Here is an 11,368-nt window from a genome sequence, read left to right on the forward strand (position 1 = left end):
CTGCACCCTGGGCTTGCTGGGGACAGATTTTATGGTGGCTGTGACCCTCCCTCCACAGCCCTGTCCTTGCTGAGATGTCCTGTGGGGAGTCCTGTTTCCTGTGGCCAATGCAGCTGCTGTCCTCTGGTTCACAAGGCTCATGTCCTCCAAAACTCCAGAGGCCAGAAGGCAGGATAGTCAGGTAGGGACTCAGAACTATACCATACCAGGCCTGGGCCTGGCCTCTCTCTGTGTCCCTACAGCTGAGCCGCCCTCTCTGTGAACCCTTCTCCAGCCCTGCCTCCCTGTGGCTAAAATTGGGAAACTGAGTCCTGATTTTCTACACCAAGAATTTTACCTGTGTCATTAGCTCATCTAGTATCAGAAGAGGGTTTCTGCCTCTGGGTTTGTTTGTATCTTTAAACAGTTTTGGTATTAAAACGCACAGTACACAGCGAACCTGATCCCTGAATTCCCTTTATTGACCTCCAGGTGGTGTCCTCTTGTAAGAGAGCCTAGCACCTGTTACACATTAACTCGCTGTCCGCCCTTCGGCCCCTGCCTGGCAGCTACCCCAGGCCTCCTGCCTTTGGAAACCGGGTTCTCAGCCCGCCTGACACATTACGACTCCTAGGGTCTCTGCCTCATGGCGCTGCTTTGTTCCCACAGCTAAGCGCCCTCACGGTAAGAACAAGCCCTGCTGAATGCTCACACCACTTCCATCCGTCTGTCCATCTGTCCATCCATGGCCATACGGGCAGCTTCTACTTACTGGATGCGGCAGATAACGCTGCCACAGAGAAAGCTGGGGAACCATCTCTGGGACATCTTGCTTCAATCTTGTGGGACACACACTGGCAAATGGGGCTCCCAGGTCACAAGGCAGCCTTGGTCTTAGCTGCCTCCTGGACCCGCCAGCCACCCCCAGGGCCACTTCCTCCACTTCCTTGTCAACACATGCTGTGTGCCTGGGGCCTCAGACATAGCCTTCCCTGTGGAGGTGAGGTGATCCTTCTTCAGGGTTCTGATTAGCACACCTGGTGATGAAAGACGTTGATCACATCTTTCTGATCTTGCCGGCCTTTCGTTTGGGGAATCTTGGGGGGACACCCAGCCCAGTCCATTGCCTGTGTTTGAATGGAGTTATTTCTGTTGTTGTTGAGCGGCACATGTTCTTGGCGTACTCTGCACAGTCATTCCTCCTCCATGCTGAGCGAGTCCTTTCAGGTTTGTGCTCCCCCACGCCCCGGGAGGTGAGTTCCCTGGCACGCAAACATGGGGATCAGGGCCTGATTCAGTCCGAGACAATCGTGCCGCAGAGAGCAAACCACACGCTCGTCTGACCACGGGACCCTCGTCCCAGCACAGCAGCCCCCAAGGAAGGCAGGCAGCTGCAAGTGCACCTGCAACGAGGAAAGCCTGCGTGGAGAAGGCGTGGACTTGGGTGGGCCCAGCACGGCCCTAGGTGGATCACTGCGTTACAGGGTACGTGATCGCCATGTGTGAACACACTGACCAGAGCCTGAGACGCGGCACCACTGTCCACCATGCTGACAGCCTGAGAACAGCCTGATCCCTGGGCTTCAGGAGCTGGACTCAGCAATCCTTTTCCGATCCACACAGCAGGGAAGACACTGGAATGGCCTCAGAATGGTGACATGAAATCTTGAGTGTCATGAAGTCCCTCAGACAGAGACCAAGGATTCCAGCAGGACCCTGTGACCCCATGGGTATTCTTCCCAGAGTATTCCATTGTTTGAACCCTAGGACAGCCCCAAGGTCCTCTGTTGTCACAATGGAAGCTTCCACCATGCCCAGTCACCTCAGAACCCCCTGCCTCATAAACAGCTGTTGCCTTTTGAAAAAGAATAAGATTCAGCTTCTTAACTGCACTGCCCTCCAATGTCCAGGGGTTCCTGGACATCACCTTTTATTTTCCTGTCCCTCGGGAGGTGGCCAGCTTTGTTTGCGGGTGGTTCACCTGCACTGTATCAATTTGATGGATTTAAACAATGCCCAGGGATCAGCCAAGGACATTGGTGGGTATGTCTGGAGCCCCTCATAGGCGGGGTCCCCTGAGGTTCCCCCTGCACCACATAGGGAACACAGCACCTCGGCCCGACCACTCTGCCAACCTGAGGATCCTGTCTTGGAGCCAGCAGCCATGGACCAAGTTCCCTGAAACTGTGAGGCACATTACCGTTTCGCCCAGAAATCATGGGTGCTGGCGCTGCACCCCCGTGACGGCAAAGCCGCCCGATACCCACGGTCTCAGCATCTCCTGCTCTTTCTTTGCTTCTGTTGCACCTGTTTCTCTGTGCTGTGCCCTGGAGCTTCTCTATCTTACAATCAGGTCGCTCTGTTAGGAACGTGCTTGGGAAGCCGGCCCGATGGTACATACCTGGAATCCCAGCACTCAACAGCCAGGGGCAGGAGTATCACTGCAAGTTCAAGGCCAGCCTGAACAGGGGTTACCCTTTCTCAAAACAACAGACAAAACAAAGCCAGAAACCCCTGCTCCTTGGGAAGTTTTCTGGTTCCTGCAGGAAGTCCTCCCTCGGCTGGCTCAAATTTCCCTCCTTATCATCCCCAGCGAGCCACCAGCCTGGGTCCTACTGCTCCAAGGGCAACCGAAGGCTCTGAAGCTTTTTCCGGCCCCAGCCCGAGGGTTTCCTGGTTGGTCTATGGCTTGTACTGAGCACTGTGTTGGAAACAAGAAGCAACTTCTCCAGAAATAATTTGTGTTTGTTTTGCTAGCAGGCCAGGTCTATACCATTCTGGGCAGTCTCTGGGGGGCCTAGGAACTGATTCTAGGCAATCACTCACCTGACCATGTGTGGTTAGGTCATGCTTTGGGGAAAAATAGCCCAGGTCACCTGAGCAGCTTTTCCACTACAGATCTGCAGCAGGACAGACCCTCTCCAAACCTGAAGCTCGAACACCCAGAGCATCTGAGGAGAGGGACAGGGAACCCAGGTCCCCCAGAGGACCTGGACGACCCAGTCCTGTGATTGCTCTGAGATAGGATCTGGCTACGTTGCTAAGGGGCACAGGCTGGACTGCAACCTGGGGTCCTCCTGCGTCAGCCTCTCACAGTGCTGAGTTCACAGGCGTGCACTACAACGCCTAATTTGAAACAATACAGTTAATACTTTTGGATTCCACTTTTCTGTTTTAAATGCATGAACTGGGAGTTCTCTTTCTTGGAAGATGGGAGGGGGGACGCACGGAACACACTAAGGCACACAACCTCCAACCTGGGCCGCTTTCTGTCAGACTCAGGTAAAGAGCAGCTCGCCCTCCCTCCCTCACAGCTGTCAGGTATCCAGTGCCTCTGCTGAGTGGAGGTGACTTCATTCAGAGCCTCGCCCAGTCATAACTAGAAGGTTGCATAAAGCACTGCAGATACCTGGACAGCTGGCTGGCAGGGCTGACTATGCAGGGACCTTTGGACTCTGAGGGCTGACAGGAGCTTTCAGAGCCAGAAACCAGAACACAGCAGCTCCAAGAAGACACAGATCTTTGCCCAAGCCATTCCGTGTGCTAAGTGTGTAGTGGGTGCCGACTGGACCAAAGCACACACCATGAACAAGGCAGATGGCAGCCAGGCACATCCGGCCAATGTCAGGTCCCGGGGGATGCTCGACCAGGGGCCAGCGGCAGGTGGCTCGGTGCAGCCGTGCACAGGTCCCATGCAACACAAGGGCTTGAGTGCATTCGGGGATCCCAAGCCCATCAGGACAGGCTCGTGTGGTGCCACAGGCAGACACCACTGGGGCTGGGGGCCATCAAGAGTCCAGAATGGAGACAGAAAGACTTTAGACCACAGGGCAGAGGGGGAGGCTGAGGCAGTGAGATCTTCCAGCCCTGTGTCCTCAGCCAGAACCCACAGCAGATTCCATGCAGCACTGAGGTGGACGGAGGAGAAGCCCCTAGCTTGGGACCCCTGCTGGCAGGACCCACAGTTAGTCTAGAATCCCTGAGATAGAACTCGAACAACAGAAGCTGCCTGGGCTGTGCTGACAGTAGAAGCCAGTCCACCAAGGACAGGGCTGCAGAGGGAGGGACACTCCCAGCCCACTATGACTATACAGACCCAGTCACAAAGGTGCCATTCTGGACCAATCAGAAACTTTCTATATTCCACTCTTCATTTATAGCTGGTGTTCTAAGCAGGGCCAATCATATGTTCTCGATCATTCTCATTTGCATTCGGGCGCAACCAATCCAGAGACACTTCCTGTATTCTTTATCTACCTATGACAGGGAGCCAGTCCAGCACTTGACAGGAAAGTTTCCACAGGGGGTGACCCCAAGTGAGCATTTCATATGGTAACCATCCAATTCGTTATTTGCATGACAGAGAGGTGACCCTATGGTTTGGGTACAGAAGACCCCATGGCCCTACTGTCAGCTCCTCACCAGCCTGTGCTGCCTTGCTGAGCACACTTCTTTTCTGCCTTCAGTAACGGTGCACCCTCGCTGCCTTTCCTGTGCATCCTGTCCAGGTCTTTAGGATACCAGGGGCCTGGTAAGAGCCCCAGAACCCATGTACTGATTGACCCTTTCCCCCTTCCAACAGGACGACAGACAGCTGCCTCATGGCCTCCTTTTTTCAGCTCCAGGGAGCACTAACATCCGGTTTCTGAGCCGCATGGCCGGGGTGGGGGGGTGAACACAGCTGGGCTTGCACCAGGGCCTGGTTCCAAGCTTCCAGACATGCTCCTTGCTGTGTGCCAAGATGGCCCTGACAGCCTCTCGACAGGCCTTCTGATGGTGCCCACGTATCACTGCAGAAAACCCCTCACCAACCTGGAGGCTGTGGGTGGAGTAGGGTGACTGGCAGAGACCAAGGGCCTGCTCTGCCTGGGCTGCAGATATCTGCCCCAGAGCGGGTGGGGGAAGCATCCCAGCTTCAGAACAGCTCGGCGGCCTGTGCCTCAAATGCTTCTCAGATGACTTCGAGGTGCCCTGTCACACTGGGTCAGAGATGGGGGCAGGATCAGCAGGCTGAATTCCAGCAGGACTGAGGTGGGGGGCTTTCGGAGGTAACAGTCTATGGGAAGAAGGCATCCAGCTGCAATGCTGGCAGTCCTGGTACGTGATGAGGTCCCCTGCCAGGAGCCCGGGGCAGCATGGTCACCAGGCAGCCACAACACACACAGGAGCCTTCACAGCACCCGGCCACTGGACTGGACCCTGGTCTGTAACATCCCGGCCATGCTTCTGCAGCCCCGGGACATGACCCCAAGTCTCTGCAATAGAATCCAATCTTGAGGTCCCAAGTCCTCCCTGGGCAACGAAAGGTGGTATTCGTGGGTCCCCACTCTTTCCCTTCTCTTGGCCTTACCATCCCCTGGAACCCATGCCTTCACCCCAACTGGAACGCGCCCCGCATGAAAAGCAAGACCGGCCCAGGCCCAAGTCCCCCTTCTCCAATGCTGCCTTCACTCTCCAGAGCCTCTTCTGTGGGCCGCACCCCATGAGATTAGGGAGAGGAGAGCACGAGGCTGCCAGAGCTGAGCCAGAGTGGTAGCTCTGATTTTCATCTCACAGGGCCCCTCCTGCCTCACCCTCAAGACAGCTGGGCAGTGCTGCTGAGCTATGGGTGTCTCTGAGCCTGACTTGCAGGGCTACAGGGGAGGCTGGGCCCTCACCCCACCGGGCCCTGGGCTATGCAGGAAGAGACATAGGGAAGGTTCTAGAAGGCTGTGGTGTAGCGAGCACCGCCAAGGGCACGGTCCTTACTCAGCGCTGCCACTGAGGCTGGCTCTGAAGTAACCCGGGCAGAAAGGGGCAGGGCTGCGGCGCTGCCTCAGGAGCCTCACTAGGAAACCAGGCGGAAGACGAGAACACGTGATCCTCAGGCGCGCCCCGCACCCCTCATGCCATAGCGGGCACCCAGGAACCCTTCCCTGTCCCGGGTGTGACTCTGGGTCCCAGACTGGCCTGGCCATGGCAGGAACATCGCTAACCTAACTGTGACCTGAGCCCCTTCTGGGGCCCTCCCCGGTGTACCGCTGGTTGGCGCCTCTCCAAATCACCCTCTACGTACCCCCACCCCTGGCCCCCATGCCACTCCGACGCCCTCTCCCAGCACCCTCATGCCACTACGCTTACCACCTTTGCATCTGCAGCTCTGGGGTCCCTGCACCCCTCCAAGCAGGTCCTGCCTCATGCCTCAGCTCTGCCCTGCCTCTGGCCACGCCCTTCCACCGCCCCCTCCCCCACATCCTGGTCTTGGCTTTGGCCCCCTCTGGTGGAGGAGTCCTGGCTTCTTCTGTGTTCCTCTGGCATTAGGTTGTCCACTCTCATTAAAAACAACTGCCAGAAAGGCCTGGCTGATGGCACAAGCCTGGGATCCCAGCACTGTGGGAGGCCGAGGCAGGAGGATCCTTATTTCAAGCCCAGCCTGGTTAGTTTAGCCACCCTGGAGTCCTTGTCTCACTGTGAAATATAAAGTTAGGGCTGGCAGGTGGCACCTCAGTGCAGAGGCCCCAGGTCCCATCTCAGCACCATTCTGAGAAACTGGCTACCACACTGAGAAGAAAGCATTAACCTTACAGCTGAAACAAGCAGATGCCTCTAACATAGCCAGGGGCATGTGTCACATATCCACAGATGAAGTGTGCCCAAATCCCACGGTGGTATTCCACCTGTTTAATCTGCTAAGTGTTGTCACCAGTGACCTGCTCATGGTACCCCCACCCCACCTTGCTTTGAACTCACCCCATCCCTCTCTTTCCAGCAGCCCTGGAATCCTCTTTGCTGGGTGTCTCTTTAGGGTGATTAAAAAACCCAGTGACTGCTGTGTAGAGCACCATCCAGCCCAAAGGCAGCTCCCAAAACAGGACTGTGTCCTCATTGGGCCTTAGTCACCGGATCTGGCACGCTGTGACTTCTGCTCCTCCCCAGGTTCACAATGACCAGGAAAGAGAGAGGGTTTGAATCCATGCAGGACATGGAGGGGGCCAGGACAGCACAGTCCCCCAGGAGAAAGGACCCCGAGCTGCTGCGGGAAGCAGCAGGTATGGTGGGAGGGGCGTGTAAGGTATTGTGAGGGGATTCATGGTGATTGGTTTTTTGCATTACACATTTTTAAATGTTTAAGCATTCACTGCTTTTCAGCTGCACCTCTTCCACCAGGGGGCTGATCTGAACCCTCCCTGTAAGAGGGAGCTCCTGCAGGCTGAGGGGACAGCACAGCTGAGTCAGGGTGCTGTGGCACTCGCTCAGAGCTGCTCTGTGCAAACGACTGGAGAAAATAAACAGGCAGCCCAGGAACAGAAGGAAAGTAAGTATGGAAACCGGAGAAATGGGGAAACTCACAGAGGTGCTCTACTTGTCTGTTAAACATAGTTGCAGAACTTGGATTAAGATGGGCAATTTCATGAAAAAATACAACTCTTCCAGCTGATTCAGTAGGCAGAGAAAATCTAAACGACTCATTTCCATAGGGAGCACAGGGAGGGCCCAGGGACTCAGCTCAGCAGCACAGGGCCTGCCTGGCAAGTGGGAGCTGTCAGTTCCATCCCTGTACCCTCTCCCCTAAAAGAAGGGAAACAGGGAAAGTCGTCAAGGCACTGCCGCCTGAGCACACGAGGACCTGGGTTTCTCAGAGAAATTCTGCCAGGGTTTTAGAGCAGACAACACCCTATGCAGAGCCAGTGCTGTGCACTCTGGATCCAGCCACCTCTGAAAAAGCCCCTTCTCTGGCTGCCTGAGGCTTGAGGGGACTTCTAGACACAAGCCACAACCACCAAGGTGCAGACAGCCACCAAAGATCAAAGTAAGTGGGGCATGGAGCTGCCCGCCTGTAATCCCAGCACTTGGGAGGCTGAGAGTGGAGGGTTGCTGCATTTGTCTCCAGCCAGGGCTGCACAGAGAGTTCAAAGCCAGACTGAATTACAGAGGAAGACCTCAACTCAAAAAACAACAAACAAACAAACAACAACAACCACCTCAAAACGATATGCTTCTACCCCTTAGGATAATTCTAAATCAGGAATACTGTCATTGTGTCTCCCTAAGACAAAGTTTATGTGACCTCAATAAAAATTCCAATGCCTTTTTGCAGGGAGGTCTGTAATACCTGCATAAAAAAATAACACTGCCATTGTGAAAACTTTGATTTATCAGTCATGTGGATGAGGTAACCACGTAGGTATGAATTTTCAGTGCCTGAAACACTGCGGTACTGATCACACAGCCCTAACGGGAGAAACAGAAGTGTGGAAGGAGCCAGGTGCAGGAGCACACACCAATATCCTGGCATGCTCGTGGGCTGAGGCAGGAGGACCCCAAGTTCAACTCCAGCTTCAGTGGTCTACCCACTCAGTGAATTCCTGCCTCAAACAACCAAAAATAGAAAAAAAATAAATAATACCAATGTTTACAGGCCGGGAGGTTCCTTCATGGGAAAGGTCCTGGTCTCAACCCCTAATGCCATGGAAAAAAGAGAGAAAAAAGAAGACAGAAGGAGAAAGAAGGGAGGGGAGATCCAAGGGAGGGAAGCCCCCACAGTGAAGACTGTGTCAAGGTGTGGTCTGATCCCCTTAGAAGGTGAGGTGATCCACGCACGCTCCTGACACACGGGGACCCACCTGACAGTGGGATGGACTTGACCCTGCTCCCCCCATGGGGACAGGTTCCCGGTGGACTGCAGATCCCGATACGAAACACAAAACTACAGCTTATTAGAAAAAGCACAGACATTTCTCCCAAAACCTGGACCAAATCCATTATTCTTACTAAAAAGACGAAAAAGCAGAGCAAAATAATTCCAGCAGAATTTGAACAGATCTACCTGTGTACGCACCTCTCCATGGGGAAAGCAATAGAAAATAGACACATCACCAAAACAACCAGAGCCAAAAGACCTGACACACTGCAGAAAATGTCACCAATTTTTCACCAGCTCCCTGTGTTAAAAATGCAACCCTCACAGGTGAGGTGTGCTGTGCCTGGGGCATGGCCTGGAACTCCTGGGAAAGTTAGGTCAGCTCCTGGGCTTAGGAGCCCTGGCCTGCTGCACACTGGCACCCCCTCCTGTCTGGAGAGGGGAAGCACGGGAAGCCAAGGAACTCAGGGAGGCCCCACAGCTAGTGCCAGACAACCTGAAGTCCCAGACAGGTACCAGGCAGGCTAGGAGCCACCCTAGGTCTCTCCACAGCACGTGTCACCTCCCGTGGGGCCTCCTAGCTGGTGGTGATGGCCCAGGGGCTCCGTGGACATTTAGAAGTGTGCCACTCTTTACCCACCTCCTCCTCCTGTGACAAACAGGATCAGGTTTGGGGAAAGCTGGATGCCAAGGTCATTCTGGAGACAGGAAATGCCCGGGGCAATGGAACTCACTTGGAATGTTCCAAGGCTTTGGTCCTGGGAGTATCCCACCCTCTGCTGTCCGTGCCGAGCTTTTCAGGACCTCGTGGCATGTGTCCTCACACAGAGGGCCCCTGGAGCTCCTCTCCCTTTGTTGATGTCTCAGAGACCTGGAAGGAACACACAGAAAATGCCTGAGGGTCGCCCCTTTTAAGGAGGATCCCATAGCCTTGGGTGGCACCCGATGCCTGTTACCTGCAGGGGCTCAGGCCTTCGTGGCCTGCAGCTCCGAGTAAAGACTGCCCTGTCATGTGGCGAAGCTGCTGACCCTGCCTGGTGACCCTGCAGACACAGCCGCCCTGCCCCACTGTCCACTTGACTCCGAGGCCCCCTCCTGGCCCAGCCCCAGCCCTGCCTCCTCTTCCAAGGACAACAGAGGGGAGTCAGGGCCCAGGTGCTGGGCGGATCCTGTTCTGGTGGTACCTGGACAGGAGGATGGGAAAATGAGGACCCTGACTCCCCAGAGAGAATGCACTTTTGCTGCCCCAGCTGAGATCATCCAGGGCCCATGTGCACTCATCTCAGCCCCAGAGAGCCAGTGTGGGGGACCTGGTCCACCCTGACCACCAGTGACATCAAAAGCCCCCGTCCCTTTCATGTCAGGGGACACTTTTGTGGCTCATGTCTGGCGAGGGGCCAGTCCAGGCCAGGCTTGAGCTGCCCCAGGACCACCCCATCCAGGGCGCCAAGAGCCAGACCCTGTGCCCACTGCTGATGTCATCTGTGTCCCCCCACCACCTGTTCATCCTAGGATGCAGATGCTCAGGCCTGGTGGTGGTGCTGCTGTGGGACTCCTATTCGGGGTCCCCAGCTGGGGCTGCACTTCCATAGCTGGGCCTCTGAGTGCAGGCCGGGAGCAGACAGCGCCATAGGACCTGGGGTCCCTGCAGCAGGTTCAGCCCCAGGAAGGAAGCTGAGGCAGGTACCAGCTCCCCTGGTGCCAGAAGCACTGTAGGAGGCGCTTGGGCTGGGTGCTGTCTTGGTGCTTCCCTGATGTGATGCTTCGGCTGCTGTGGTGATTCGGGGGCTCAGAGAAGGGCCCTGAACTCCCCAGGAACGTGCACTCCATGACACTGCCCCCAGGGACTCGGCCAGAGGTGATGCCAGCACCCGCTCCACAGAGCTGAGAGCTCTCCGGGCTCGGTTGTGTTACTCAGGGTAATTGTGCTTGAACACAGACGCGGGCTTTCCTCACCTCCTGGCTTCCTGGCTGCATCCTGCTTGTGAAATCTAGCTTGTCCCAAAGGAAAATCACTTCCAGCAGGACAAGCAGACAGTGCCCCTCGGCACTGGGTACTCACTGGTTCTGGAAGGCACGGTGAGGACCCCATGAACTGGGCCGGCTGCAGTATGGAGTCCACGGGATTGGCTCTGGGTCTGCCTCTGAGAATGGTTGCATGCGTGCACACATGCATGCACGCACTTGTTCACCTGAGTGTGCATGCCTCAGGGGCGTGGCCTTGGGGCTATGATGGTCCTCACCCCTCTGCGCAGTTTGGAATTTCAGCATTCAATATGTGTGTCGATTGCTCCTCACGTTACGTGCGGGATTTATGCAAAAACACTGGTGCACCCACCCATGAGTACGCGGCCTCAGAGATGCCCAGGACAGGACTTGCTCCACTCCTGGGGTGGCAGCCCGGCTTTGGCATGCTGTGTCCAGGGTGCTCAGCTACAGAGCGCTCTGCCCGGTAGGAACTGATTATCTAATGCCACTGTGAACTTCACACTTCTCCCCCACCAGTGCCCTGGACACGTTCTGACCCATTGGAGCCGATGGCTACCACTTCCTCTGTCCCCTGTCATGGCCTGGGGTGTGCTGGGAAGAGTGGCTTCTGTCCTCACCAGGGAAATGCAGCCACGCTTTCTACCTGCCATCGACTGGACAGTGCATGAGGATGGACACGGATTGAGGGCATCTGGCTGCATTGACCAACCTGGCAGGGCTGAGAACTGGGGGCCCAGGGAGAGGGGACAGGGTGGGTCTCAGGGACATTGGACAGGGAAA

At 55.8% G+C, this 11,368-nt stretch overlaps 1 long non-coding RNA gene across 1 annotated transcript; it reads left to right on the forward strand.

The window, feature by feature from the left end:
• Nucleotides 1–525: 525 nt before the first annotated feature.
• Nucleotides 526–3,162, forward strand: LOC134470444 (uncharacterized). The gene is made up of 2 exons (XR_010039324.1): nucleotides 526–663; nucleotides 1,464–3,162. It is a non-coding gene; the product is annotated as an uncharacterized LOC134470444 (long non-coding RNA).
• The last annotated feature ends 8,206 nt before the right edge of the window (nucleotides 3,163–11,368 follow it).

The sequence above is a fragment of the Cavia porcellus genome, unplaced genomic scaffold, assembly GCF_034190915.1.
Source record: "Cavia porcellus strain 051 isolate PalLab524CR breed Dunkin Hartley unplaced genomic scaffold, mCavPor4.1 scaffold_15, whole genome shotgun sequence".
Lineage (NCBI taxonomy): Eukaryota > Metazoa > Chordata > Mammalia > Rodentia > Caviidae > Cavia > Cavia porcellus.